The sequence below is a fragment of the Ovis aries genome, chromosome 13 (genome assembly GCF_016772045.2).
Source record: "Ovis aries strain OAR_USU_Benz2616 breed Rambouillet chromosome 13, ARS-UI_Ramb_v3.0, whole genome shotgun sequence".
Taxonomy (NCBI): Eukaryota; Metazoa; Chordata; class Mammalia; order Artiodactyla; family Bovidae; genus Ovis; species Ovis aries.
The window spans coordinates 42275272-42289982 of NC_056066.1; the positions used below are offsets into that span (position 1 = coordinate 42275272).

At 45.2% G+C, this 14711-nt stretch overlaps 1 long non-coding RNA gene across 1 annotated transcript in view; it reads right to left on the reverse strand.

Annotated features, from left to right (window-relative positions):
* Nucleotides 1-14711, reverse strand: part of LOC114117506 (uncharacterized) — a 30713-nt gene that overhangs the window by 10469 nt on the left and 5533 nt on the right. The window lies entirely within an intron of this gene.

Consider the following 14711-nt stretch of genomic DNA (forward strand, 5'->3'; position numbering starts at 1 on the left):
TATGGACGTGGCCAGGGTGACAGTCACCCACCCCTGCTCCCAACCCCACGTGAGGCTCACGGTTCGTGTGTGTGTGAGGCCAATGAGTCAGGAGAGCCTCCCGGCACCTGGTGAGGGGAAGACAAGGGTGTAGGGATGCTCAGCCTGGAATCAAAGCCCCAGGAGCTGCTGCATGGGCCTCAGGATGGGATGACACCCACGGGAGATGGGAACCTGCCCCCATCTTTGTAACATATGTTGTTCAGTCGCTCAATTGTGTCCGACTCTTTGCAACCCCATGGACTGTAGCACGCCAGGCTTCCCTATCCATCACCATCTCCCAGAGATTGCTCAAACTCATGTCCATTGAGTCAGTGATGCCATCCAACCATCTCATCCTCCGTCGTGCCCTTCTCCTGCCCTCAATCTTTCCCAGCATCAGGGTCTTTCCTAATGAGTCAGCTCTTCACATCAGGTGGCCAAAGTACTGGAGTTTCAGCTTCAGCATCAGTCCTTCCATTGAATATTCAGGACTGATTTCCTTTAGGATGGACTGGTTGGATCTCCTTGCACTCCAAGGGACTCTCAAGAGTCTTCTCCAACACCACAGTTCAAAAGCATCAATTCTTCAGCGTTCAGGTTTCTTTATAGTCCAACTCTCACATCTATACATGACTACTGGAAAAACCGTAGTTTTGACTAGATGGACCTTTGTCAGCTCAGTAATGTCTCTGCTTTTTAATATGCTGTCTAGGTTGGTCATAACTTTTCTTCCAGGGAGCAAATGTTTTTTAATTTCAAGGTTTCAGTCACCGTCTGCAGTGATTTTGGAGCCGAAGAAAATAAATTCTGTCACTGTTTCCATTGTTTTCCCATCTATTTGCCATGAAGTGATGGGACCGGATGCCATGATCTTTATTTTTGGAATGTTGAGTTTTAATCCAGCTTTTCACTCTCCTCTTTCACTTTCAGCAAGAGGCTCTTTTGTTCTTCTTTGCTTTCTGCTATAAGGGTGCTATCATCTTCATATCTGAGGTTATTGATATTTCTCACGGCAATCTTGATTCCAGCTTGTGCTTCATCCAGCCCAGCGTTTCTCATGATGTACTCTGCATATAAGTTAAATAAGCAAAGTGACAATATACAGCCTTGATGTACTCCTTTCCCAATTTGGAACCAGTCCGTTGTTCCATGTCCAGTTCTGACTGTTGCTTTTTGACCCACATACAGGTTTCTCAGGAGGCAGGTAAGGTGTTCTGGTAAGTTCTCTTTAAGAACTTTCCACAGTTTGTTGTGATCCACGCAGTCAAAGGCTGTGTAACACATGAAGAAGCTCCAATTTAGACTCCAAGCAGCTCTGGTGGGCAGACCAGAGCCTGGGGCTGGGCTGGCCTGGGTCTCCCTCTGCCACCTGTGACCTTTAGCAATAGGGTGGCCCCTTGTCAGCTCCTGTTTGTAAACTGAGAACACTGTGTGCTCCATGGGTGTGGGAAGGACAGACAGAATCTGGAGTTTAATACTAGACAACAGGGCCATGTGGAGTCGCTTGTGCTGAGTTACCAAACCCGGACCCAACCCAGTCTCCACTCTCCCAGAAGTGGAATCTTAACCATCAGTCAGCCCTAATGAGGTCATCTACCTGATGGACCCCTGCTGTCCCCTAAAGGGAAGTGATCTTTCTATAAACAACCTGCTTTTTTGTCTCGTGAAACTTCCTTGTTCCCACTCCCTTCTGCCCATGAAAGTCTCACTTGGCACACCTCCTTGGAGCTCTTTGTACCTACTGGACTTAACATACCATGATTCAAAACATTTTTTGCTCAAACCCCATCTTTTTTGGCCGAGCATCTTTCAGGATCTTAGTTCCCTGGCCAGGGATCAAACCTGGGCCCCAGAAGTAAAAGCACGAAGTCCTAGCCACTGGACCATCCAGGAATTCCCTTAATATGCCTCAGTTTATCTTTTACCACAGGGCAGTTGGAGCACCTAGCTCGGTAGGTGAGATTCACCAGCCTGGCAGTCCAGTGGTTCAGACAGCATTTTTCCACCACAGGGGGTGCAGGTTCCATCCCTGGTCTGGGAACTGGCATGGCAAAAAAAAAAAAAAAAAGAAATGCTTATCCCACAGTCTTGTTAAATGATCCTTTCACTTTATTTGGACTCAATATTTCCCATAGGAGGGAAAATATACATCTCCTGAGCTCCTAATGTATCCAGTCATGTCCCCAGGCTAAACCTTTGCACAACCAGCCTTTGACAAGGCAGTGCTGGAGCCATAGCTCACTGCAGGATGGGCTCCCCAAGGCTTGGAGCAGAGGACCACATTCAAAGGGTCAAGACTGCACTTGAATATCTCTTGGGAAGCTGCTGTGTGGAAGGCTGACCTACCGTCTTTCAATAAGCTCAACCATCTGAGAATATCAGGATTCACTCAGTGTGCTTCACCTATGGGAGTGTTAGGCTCCCACTGCACAATGACGTGGGGCTGAGAACAACCAGGGGAAGTGTTGTCTTCCTGGGCCACATGTTCATCAGGGGAGTGCTCATTGAATGACCACTGATATTTACATTGTCTTTCCTGATGCTTTGTTTCACACTCTCTGTCTCTCTCTCTGCAAAACTGTAGAAATTACATTTACAAAAGTCATAAAATGTGACTGCATTTCATCACCTTCTTTTTAAGAATGATGCATCTAGTGCTCAGAGTGTCTAAGCAACTTGCCCAAGATCACACAGTATTTAACACATGACATTCTAACCCTACAGGGCATGATTTTTCAGCCATACAACTTTACTTACAAAGCAGCCAGGATCATCTTATGCAGAATGGAAAAGACTCTTATGACCAGTAAGTTCCATGTATGTGAGCAAATCCCTAAGACACCAGAAGGATTTAGTGAGATTTGTATAGACGTTCTTCTGAACACAGAACCGTGAGTAGATTCTTCCTCCTTGGAGGGGGTCTGCACTCAGATCCAGGTAAGTGGTGTCCCCCACCCTCCAAGCCCCCTGGAAACACAGCAGAGGAGCATAGCAGACCCCTAGCTAAGCTCTGGACTGGACCAGGGCTACTGCTTGCCTCCTGGTCAGGACAGAAAGTGGCCATTTTTTCTGGGAAGCAGGTCCTCTCCTCTGGGCAGTGGCCTGGGGATAGAGAATCTATTGTCAGCTTCCAGTGGCCTAAGTGCCACGGCACAAGTCAAGGGGAATATCCCAAGATTCTGGGCAACCCCAAAGAAAGGGTGGGGTAAGCAGCTGTGGCCTACCACCTTCTCATTGGAAGCCTCAGGTCTCTAGGGGCTGGATCGGCTGATGGGTACCAGCCAATCCCACCTGCAAGACCAGACCACCAACACACTCTTACATTTTAAACACAGAACCTGCACTCAAATCAAACTGCTGAAATACAACTAAGCTGCATGAATCTGATTTTATTTAAGGCTTTGGCTTCTCCGCTGGTTTAGGAGACACTCTGGTGGCCATGGTGGGAGTCTTATCACCAAGCAACACTTGCTTGGGAAACTGAAGTCCCCCAAGGTGACTGGGCCAGGAGGCCTTGCTGGTGTGCCATCAGTAACATTGACTGCCCTAGTTCTCAACCCTTTCTTCTTCCCAATTATTTTCCCTGCGGGGATCCTATGACATCCTTTCTTGTGCCTTCAAGGTAAAGGGACGTGCCCATCAAGCCCTCTGCGTGGCAGGTCCCACTATGTGCACTGCTACTTTAAGAAAATTTTTAATAGGAAAGAATCTTCCTAAAAGCATTTTGTGATCATTGTTAAAGAATTCAATCCTCTCTTTTAGCTTAGAGATAAATAAAGTCCTGATTACAGAAGCAAAGTACCTTGAGAATTTCGCGTTTATTCCCGATGACATAATCCTCTGCCAATGAATTAACCACGTGGCACACGCGCTCCTATAATGCCCACGTGTTAGTATCAGGGAATAAAATCACAATCTGATTTGATTTTTTGAGGGAGGAAAACCTGAAACCACATAATCATCAGACATAAAATAAGCTGTTTATCCGATTTTACATAAATTCACATTCGCATCTCACTTTTGAAATGACTACAAATTATTCTCTAAAATGACTTGTTTTTCTGATTATAAAAGCCTGCATGCCTTTTGTGGTAGGAAGTATGGGACATAAGAAAGTAACAATCACCCTAAACCCATAACTCACAGATAAATTCCATTACTGTGTTTAGTATATTTCATGCATACATATCTTTACAACTCAGTGTCACTGTAGATACAGCTTGTCACACTGATATTTTTCCTTTACTTCACAAGCTGTCATCAAAATGTGTCAACATCTAGAAGGGTATATCCCAAGGTAGAAACAGTGACAACCTCGGGGTGGTAGGAATATGCTGTTTTCATTTTCTTATTTTGTGTATTTTTAATCTGATTTTTCTAATTTCCTACAATGCACATTATCATGAGGAGAGTACCTTTGAATTTGAAAATACTTTTTTCCCTTGGCTATGTAACATTCCTTCTTAAGGATACACTATGGTTTACTTAATCTTCACCCAAATGGTGGACAAATGTCCTTTCAAAGGTCAATAAGGAGCTCATGTGGTCATGTGCTTTTGTAAAATCCACAGCAGCCAACTCCTGTGACTACAGGCATTTAAGACGCTCCCACTGGCCCTCCTTGCATTCCCGTGTGTCAGCTTGTCCTAGGAGGTCAGAGGCATCTGGGGGAAGCTGAGTTAAGATGCAATCACTTCTGGTTGCAACTAGGTTACTACAATCGATCTAACTTGGGGGTGGCTTTTAGGAATGCTCCTATGTCATCAAATCGAGGATTTAGGGACCCTTAAACCTCTTTGAATCCTACACAAAATGGCAATTAGATACCAAAACCACATGGACGTGGATGGACCTGGAGCATATTACGCTAGTATAATAAGTCAGAGAAAGACAAATACTGTGTTTTTGTATACCTGCAGAGACAAGTCCTGAGGGGCTGACTGTAGAGCCTTTGTTTCCCAAGGACCTTGACCCTGGAGGTGCAGCTGGGCTGCATTTACACCAGGGCACCGGAGGGCCCTGCGTGGGAAAGAGGGTCAAGAAACCTTCACACCCAGTCCAGACTGGCCTGGAGCCACCACTGGCAGCGTCTGACATCTGTCCAGGGGGGTCTCCCTGAGGGGCCTGGCCAGGCAGGTGCCGGCGGAGTGAGCCATGTCTCCAGGCTGGAACAGCGGGCTTGCAGGACCAGCCTGTCCTTGCAGGTGCACAAGCTCAGAACCATGTCCACACACTGGCTGCTGCCGGCCGTTTCTACAAGAACACCCTTTCAACAGCAGCAACAAGAGTGTACCCGACTGCACACGTGCAGGATTCTACAGTTTGAAAGGGCTTGGGGATCCACCTCAGGGAGGACTGCAGGGTGCTTGGCTGTCGAAAAGCCAGGTCTCTGGGACCAGAATGGCCAAAACCATCGCTGTGTCTGCAGCCCCCCTGGTTGTCAGCCAGCTTCGTTTTTAAAAAATTAGTCAACATACTGCTCAAAGGTCATGCAAAACAAGGAAAGACAAGAAACTGTCCCAAATGGAAGATTAAGGCACCGTGGTGACTAAATGCCGTGTGAAATCCTGGATTGGCTTCTGGGAAAGAAAAATGCCGTTAGTGGAAAACTGGTGAAATCCCGATAAAGTCTGCCGTATGGTAAATAAGGTGCCCATTTTGATAATGTACTATTGTTGTGTAAGACCCCCACTGACACATGGGAGTCCCTAGAACACAGCTGCCAGGGACGGCCAACGACTCTGGGGTTCAGTCGCTCTGTGGCCCTGAACTGCAGGACGATGAGGAAAAATAAAGGCGTGACACTTGCCTGAACCATCTGGGCCCCTTGGAATACAGCGTCCTCCAGCAGCAGGCCAACGGTGCCCTGCTCTCTGTCCCCTTCTGAACGCGGAGATGTGGCTGACTTGTTTCAAGGATTTGACCATCTCACCACTGTCTGCTTGCCCTGCAGGCCAGGGTTCATGTGTCTCAGGGCCATCCGTCCCGTGAAGCTTTCTGGCAGACCACACAGCCAAGTCCCCAGCCCCCGAGTCCCCACCCACAAGCGTGCATAGGGTCCCTCAACCTAGCCTCGACGGACATCTTGTCCCCAGAGGGCAGACCTGGTGCGGGATGAGGAGTGATCCCGCAGAGCAGGCTCGAGGGCTGGGGAAGGAAGGAAACTATGCTGGGATGCAAGGTCACCCTGTCTGCGCGGGGGCCTTGGAAGGGGCTTTGGGAAGCATGTCAACTCCCTATGGGCATCCACACACTCATGCAGGGAACCCCAGGCCAGAAGGCAGATGCAGGGCAGGGCCAGGGTCGACCCACCAGATTACTCCTGGGCAACAGGTAATCTGGTCATCTGGGGCTAACTGAGGAAGGCGATCAGAGATGTGAGGTCCAGGATGCAAGGGGGAAAGTGAAGAACACAGAAAATGGTAATAAACAAACAAATAATGACAGAGGAATTCCCTGGCAGCTCAGCGGTTAGGACTCCATGCTTTCATTTGTTGTGGGCCTGGATCCAGTCCCTGGTTGAAGAACTAAGATCTTGCAAGCCCCACAGTGTGGCCAAAAAAGGACAAATCTTGATTAAACACCAGTTGTGTAAGACCATTATGTCTTAAGAGGTTAAAAAATTTTAAATATAGCATATAAGTCTGGAGGTCAGAGGTGCTAGTGGTGAATGAGATAGCATTCCTTCCAAGTTCCCCAGTCAGTAGAGAAGAGGGTAAGTCTAGGCTAACTGGGCTTTCCTGAGTTAAATATGCATGCTGTAACTTAAGAATGGAAACAGTGTGTAATCTTCAAATTAGCAAAGGGGAAGAAAGTAAAAAATTATGAAAACATACCCAGTGAGGGAATTCCCTGGTGGTCTGGTGGTTAGGACTCTGCACTTCAAATGCAGAGGGCCCAGGGTTTGATCCCTGGTCAGCAAACTGTGGAAAATTCTGTAAGAGATGGGAATACCAGACCACCTGACCTACCTCTTGAGAAATCTGTATGCAGGTCAGGAAGCAACAGTTAGAACTGGACATGGAACAACAGACTGGTTCCAAATAGGAAAAGGAGTATGTCAAGGCTGTATATTGTCACCCTGCTTATTTAACTTATATGCAGCGTATATCATGAGAAATGCTGGGCTGGAAGAAGCACAAGCTGGAATCAAGGTTGCCAGGAGAAATATCAATAACCTCAGATATGCAGATGACATCACCCTTATGGCAGAAAGAGGAACTAAAAAGCCTCTTGATGAAAGTGAAAGTGGAGAGTGCAAAAGTTGGCTTAAAGCTCAACATTCAGAAAACGAAGATCATGGCATCTGGTCCCATCATTTCATGGGAAATAGATGGGGAAACAGTGGAAACAGTGTCAGACTTTATTTTGGGGGGCTCCAAAATCACTGCAGATGGTGATTGCAGCCATGAAATTAAAAGATGCTTACTCCTTGGAAGGAAAGTTATGATCAACCTAGATAGCATATTAGAAAGCAGAGACATTACTTTGCCAACAAAGCTCTGTCTAGTCAAGGCTATGGTTTTTCCAGTAGTCATGTATGGATGTGAGAGTTGGACTGTGCAGAAAGCTGAGCGCCAAATAATTGATGCTTTTGAACTGTGGTGTTGGAGAAGACTCTTGAGAGTCCCTTGGATATCCAACTAGTCCACTCTAAAGGAGATCAGTCCTGGGTGTTCTTTGGAGGGAATGATGCTGAAGCTGAAACTCCAGTACTTTGGCCACCTCATGCGAAGAGTTGACTCATTGGAAAAGACTCTGATGCTGGGAGGGATTGGGGGCAGGAGGAGAAGGGGACGACAGAGGATGAGATGGCTGGATGGCATCACTGACTCGATGGACGTGAATTTGAGTGAACTCCAGGAGTTGGTGATAGACAGGGAGGCCTGGCGTACTGTGATTCATGGGGTCGCAAAGAGTCAGACACGACTGAGCGACTGAAATGAACTGAACTGAACTGAACAGGGAACTAAGATCCCAAAAGCTGCATGGTAAGGTCAAAAAAAAACAACCACCAGTGAATCAAAAGAAGATAAAGAAAATATAAGGAGAAGGACAACATACAGAACTAAGAGAGTCTAGCAAGGATGCCAGACACAAAATTATCAATAAAATATCTAGTCAAAAATAGGCAAAAATATTTAAAGTTATTATTTATGTTATAAAAAATAAATACCTAAGAATAAACCTAATAAAACATATATGAGAGCTTTTATAGAGAAAAAAATACAGTCTCATTGAAAGATAAGTATCTAAATCGATGGAAAAATATGCCTTGTTCATAGAAGTCGCAATATCATTAGGTATCCATTCTTCCCATATCTATTATAGATTATATGCAATCACAGTAAAAAATCCTACAGTTTTTGCTATTACTGTTGTACATGTTAAACTAATTATAAAATTCATTCATAAATTTAAAAAAATAGGAGAGCAGATTTTAAATCTGCACAATTCAAAGAATTTTCTTCCAGCAACAGTTGTGAAATGAAGGAGACCTGGGTGTTTCTTTTAAAAGAGGATTCCATGCTGCCAGGCTTAGGTGGTTCCTGAGAGAGAAGAGAAAAGTTCTAGACTGTTCCCCCTGAAGCCCCAACATCCTGATTCTGTGATTCCTTACATTCCCTAATTAAATTGTCTGACTAATCCCTCTCCTTGAACCTTGCCCTGGCCTCAGCCTTCCTGGCTATTCCCCGTACACCCTCCGTGCAGGGGACCACTCCGACTGCCTGTTTGCAGCCTCGCCACCCCTCAACAATACGCTGCACAGACAGACTGCCCTGTCCAGCGGCCACCCCCTTTTGTGCACAGGCAAACTGGTAACGGGCAGTTGGAATGTCTTCTGAGCACACAAAAGATCCACTCAAGTGTGCAACTATTTGGGGGCAGCCGCCACTCCCTCCACGGGTGGTTAGGGTCTGCACTGCCTGGGGCCAGCTGCCGAGTCCTGGGAGAAGAATGGATCGGGCATGTGGGCTGGACAAAAGCCGCCGGCCCCGTGCCCCGGCCAGCCTGCCTTGCGGGGCATCCTCAGCATATGGGTCCCCAGGGTCTTTGCTCATTTAACTATCATGACTTCAATCTTGGGGAGACAACAATATTTGGAGAACTTAAATGGGCCGTGAGACTAAATTAAATTCCCAAGGCAGCCGGAACCAAGATGCTAATTGGCTTGGCTCATGGTCCTTCCCTCCAAGAAACAGATTGGCTCATTCTTCAGGGGACTAATTATGAATTGAAGCCATGAATAGAAAGAGATGGCAAGGACCTGTCACCTCCCGCTTAGTAAATGTTAAAGCTTTGTTATTCACAGGCACAGTAGAGAACCAGGGGCCTGTGGGGGGCAAGTCAGGGATCTCGTGGGTACCAACTAGGCTGTGCTGGGGGTGGGGAGACAACGAACACAGCATCTTGGGCCCCAGCAAATTCAGACTTTGGACAGAGCTTGTATAGATGCCTCCGTTTTTTACAAAACAAAGTATAATTCTGACTTACACCATCAGACTTTAAAAGTTAAAAAGTTCTTCATACTTCTGTTAATATGTGTCCCATTATGAGACCACATCTTCACACTATAAGTTCCAATTTTCCAAGAATTCAACAGTCACCTTGTAAAGGGGCACAACTCCACTGCACTTTATTTTGGTATGTTAAAGGCATCTACAATACTTGTTAAATGCAAACAACTAAAACATCACTTTTTGGTAACCCATTTTTCCCTAACATTTTGTTATGAAAAATTTCAAATACACGGTAAAGTTCAAAGTGAACCCCCATTTAGCCACCACACACATTCCCGTTGTCAAAATGGCTACTTCCACCTCACCACAAATCTATTCCCCGTCCAGCGATCAATCTATCGGAACTAGCATCTAAGCTGCTGACATTCTCATCCTTCCACTAAGCACTTCAGCGTGTTTGTCATTAACCTGCAGTCCACATGTATTTGTGGGCATTTTTTAAATTTTAAACTAAAATCATAAATTTTATTTCAGAATGTATAGACTTGATCTTTTTTGTGTGTGTTCTATATTTTTATTACAGTTATATTATTTTAAAAATAACAACTGGAATGTATAGATTCTAGTACACCATTGTGTGTATGTATGTGGGTTTTTATTTATTTTTCATTGAAGGATAATTGCTTTACAGAATTTTGTTGTTTTCTGTCAAACCTCAACACAAATCAGCCATGGGTATACATATATCCCCTCCCTTTTGAACCTCCCTCCTATCTCCCTTCCCATCCCACCCCTCTAGGTTGATACAGAGCCCGTGTTTGAGTTCTCTGAGCCATACAGCAAATTCCTGTTGGCTGTCTATTGTACATGTGGTAATGTAAGTTTCCATGTTACTCTCTCCATACATCTCACCCTTTCCTCCCCCTCCCCATGTCCATAAGTCTATTCTCCATGTCTGTTTCTCCACTGTCGCCCTGTAAATAAATTCTTCAGTACCATTTTTCTAGATTCCATATATATGCATTAGAACATGATATTTATCTTTTTCTTTCTGACTTACTTCACTGTGTATAATAGGTTCTAGGTTCATCCACCTCATTAGAACTGACTCAAATGCATTCCTGTTTATGGCCGAGTAATATTCCATTGTGTATATGTACCACAACTTCTTTATCCATTCATCTGTCGATGGACTTCTAGGTTGCTTCCCTGTCCTAGCTATTGTAAATGGTGCTGCAATGAACAATGGGATGTGGCATTTTTAGGTAAAACATGTGTAATGTCACTCTCGACTCCAAGGTGCCCCATTCTGAATTGCTCCATGAAGATGCATTACCTTCTATCACCTTAAAAAGTTCACTGAAACCGGTAACTCAAAAAGATACCTGCCCCCTAGTGTCCATAGCAGCACTATTTTCAATAGCCAGGACATGGAAGCAGCCTGAATGTTCATCAATGGAGGAATGGATAAAGATGGTGTGGTACATGTATATACAATAGAATATTAGCCATAAAGAGGAATGAAATTAGATTTTTGTAGTGATGTGGACTTCACACAAAGTCATAAAGAGAAAACAAATATCGCATATTAACGTGTATCTGTGGAATCTAGATAAATGGTATAATCTTATTTGAAAGCAGAAATAGAGACACAGACACAGAACAAACGTATGGATAACAAGGGGGAAAGGACGAGAGGAACTGGGAGACTGGGATTGATACATACGCACATATGAAATAGTTACCTAATGAGAACATACATTATAGCACAGGGAACTCTACTCAATGCACTGTGGTGACCTGAATGGAAAGGAAATCCAAAAGGGAGGGTATACATGTATGACTGATTGAGTTTGCTATACAGCAGAAACTAACACAACATTGTAAAGCAACAATACTCCAATAAAAATTAATTTTTAAAAAGTTCTCCATCAACCCAGCCCCACCTCCAGCTCACCCCCATTCCCACCCCATAGGCAACAGCTATTGATTTTTCCCTCTGTGTGTGCTAAGTCACTTCAATCATGCCCGGCTCTTTGCGACCCTATGGACTGTAGCCCACCAGGCTCCTCTGTCCATGGGGATTCTCCAGGCAAGAATATTAGAGTGGGTTGCCATGCCCTCCTCCAGGGGATCTTCCTGACCCAAGAATCGAACTTGTATTAGCAGGCAGGTTCTTTACCACTGGAACCACCAGTGAAGCCCCTTTTCACACTCAGTTCAGTTCCGTTCAGTTGCTCAGTCGTGTCTGGCTCCCTGCGACCCCATGAACTGCAGCACGCCAGGCCTCCCTGTCCATCACCAGCTCCTGGAGTTCACCCAAGCCCATGTCTATTGAGTCAGTAATGCCATCCAACCATCTCATCCTCTGTCGTCCCCTTCTCTTCCTGCCCTCAATCCTCCCCAGCATCAGGGTCTTTTCAAATGAGTCAGCTCTTCACATCAGGTGGCCAAAGTATTGGAGTTTCAGCTTCAACATTAGTCCTTCCAATGAACATCCAGGACTAATTTCCTTTAGGACGGACTGGTTGGATCTCCCTGCAGTCCAAGGGACTCTCAAGAGTCTTCTCCAACACCATAGTTCAACAGCATCAATTCTTCGGTGCTCAGCTTTCTGCACAGTCCAACTCTCACATTCATACATGACTACTGGAAAACCATAGCCTTGACTAGATGGACCTTTGTTGACAAAATAATGTCTCTGCTTTTTAATATGCTGTCTAGGTTGGTCATAACTTTCCTTCCAAGGAGTAAGCGTCTTTTAATTTCATGGCTGCAGTCACCATCTGCAGTGATTTTGGAGCCCCCAAAAATAAAGTCAGCCACTGTTTCCACTGCTTCCCATCTATTTCCCATGACATGATGGGACCAGATGCCATGATCTTCGTTTTCTGAATGTTGAGCTTTAAGCCAACTTTTCCACTCTCCTCTTTCACTTTCATCAAGAGGTTCTTTATTCTTCTTCACTTTCTGCCATAAGGGTGATGTCATCTGCATATCTGAGGTTATTGATATTTCTCCCGGCAATCTTGATTCCAGCCTGTGCTTCTTCCAGCCCAGCATTTCTCATGATGTACTCTGCATATAAGTTAAATAAGCAGGGTGACAGTATACAGCCTTGGCATATTCCTTTTCCTATTTGGAACCAGCCTGTTGTTCCATGTCCAGTTCTAACTGTTGCTTCCTGACAGATTTCTCAAGAGGTAGGTCAGGTGGTCTGGTAGTCCCATCTCTTACAGAATTTTCCACAGTTTATTGTGATCCACGCAATCAAAGGCTTTGGCATAGTCAGTAAAGCAGAAATAGATGTTTTTCTGGAATTCTCTTGCTTATTCGATGGTCCAGCGGATGTTGGCAACTTGATCTCTGGTTCCTCTGCCTTTTCTAAAACCAGCTTGAACATCTGGAAGCTCAGTTCATGCATTGCTGAAGCCTGGCTTGGAGAATTTTGAGCATTACTTTATTAGCGTGTGAGGTGAGTGCAATTGTACTGTAATTTGAGCATTCTTTGGCATTGCCTTTCTTTTCCCACTGGAGTCAGCCAATTTTGCTATTTGCATTTTAATACATAATATAGAGGACAACCTTAGTATTCTTTAAAAAAAAAATTCACCAAATCATAAATGCACCCTCCAGGTCTAAAAAGGTAGAGTGCAGATTCCAAAACATGAGCTGGTTTTAAGCCACTGGAGACAAGATGTCATTTTCTGTTAGCAGAGTAAATAGAACCTGGCTGAACTTGGTGTTTTTATGTACCACTCCAGAACAGGCCAACACTTGTCTGTATACTTTTCCAGAGAACACAGAGCTTTCTGAATCATCTCATCAACCCTCATACCCTCAAAAGAGAAAATGAGTCCCAATTTTTTCAGGAAAAATTATCAATAGATAATGATATGGGTAGAATTTGGAGGGGTATAGGGATCTTTACAGTCTCAAAGTGTTTCCCCACTAGATATTTATTAATTTCACAAGGAAATACAGTCACTGGATGGTGGAAAAACCAGGCAGACGGCACCCTGACCAAGTGATGGGACTGAATAACACCAGCAACCACAAAGACCGATATCTAGTGCCTTCCAACCAGATGCATAGAAAAGGGATATCACCACTTCTGATGCCCTAATCTGAATCTAGTCATAAGGAAACAGCAGAAGAAACAAACTGAGAGGCATGTTTAGAAATAATTTACTCGGGACTTCCCTGATAGTCCAGTGGTTAAGAATCAACCTGCCCAATGCAGGGGACGCATGTTTGATCCCTGGTCCAGGAAGATTCTACTCACTGCCAGACAACGAAGTCCGTGCATCACAACTACTGAGCCCACACACACAACAAGAGAAGCCCCTGCAATGGGAAGGCCTTGTACCACAACTAGAGAGTAGCCCCCACTCACTGCAACTAGAGAAAGCCAGGGCACAGCAGCAAGACCCCATGCATCACTATGAAGACCCAGGGCAGCCAAAAATAATGATAATAATAATAATAACCCTTTCCAGGGTTTGCACATACAGCAGGCCAGACATCCAAGGGAATTAACACTTGACCAACAGCTGATGGGAGCCGATGGATTAACACCCCAGCTCCCTTCTGCCTCAGGCTTTTCTTCTAGGGGAGCCAAACGAAGATGGAGTGAATCTGAGAGTATGCTGTGAAGCAAAAGACTCCTGGCTGAGTGAAGGCTGGAGTTGAAGCAGATATAGCCAGTGGCTGCCCTGCACACAGAGTGGGCAGAGACGGGGAGCAAGGGCACAAGGGCTCTTTTCTAAGAGCTTTTCAAGGGTCAGCCCAGGCTGAGGGGGAGACCGGGGTCAAAGAATCAGAGGGAAGGGCAAAGAAGTGTGAGGGTTCTGGTCAAAGCCTTGGGGCCTGAGGGCCTCCAGCCAGAGGTAAGCATGGCCACTAACACACAGTACAGTTGTTAAACCTTGGTGTGTGGGTTCTAAGTTGCTTTGATGTTCAGTTTCTCATTGTGATGCATGCACTGCGACTACCCAGGAGAGCATCTAAGCAGAAGCCTGGGGGAGAGACTAATTATAGCTCTTAAACTAAGCCATCAGAGTCTGCTCCACCGCCTATTATGGATAGTTTTGTGGCCTGACTGTTTAGCAGATGGAGGTTTGATCCTTGCAGGCTCTGGTGTTTGTAACCCTCATAAGGTCTAAGATACTGGCACACAAATTTGTTTATCCAACAGATGCTGAACTAGAGCTGGATTTTCCAGCCTCC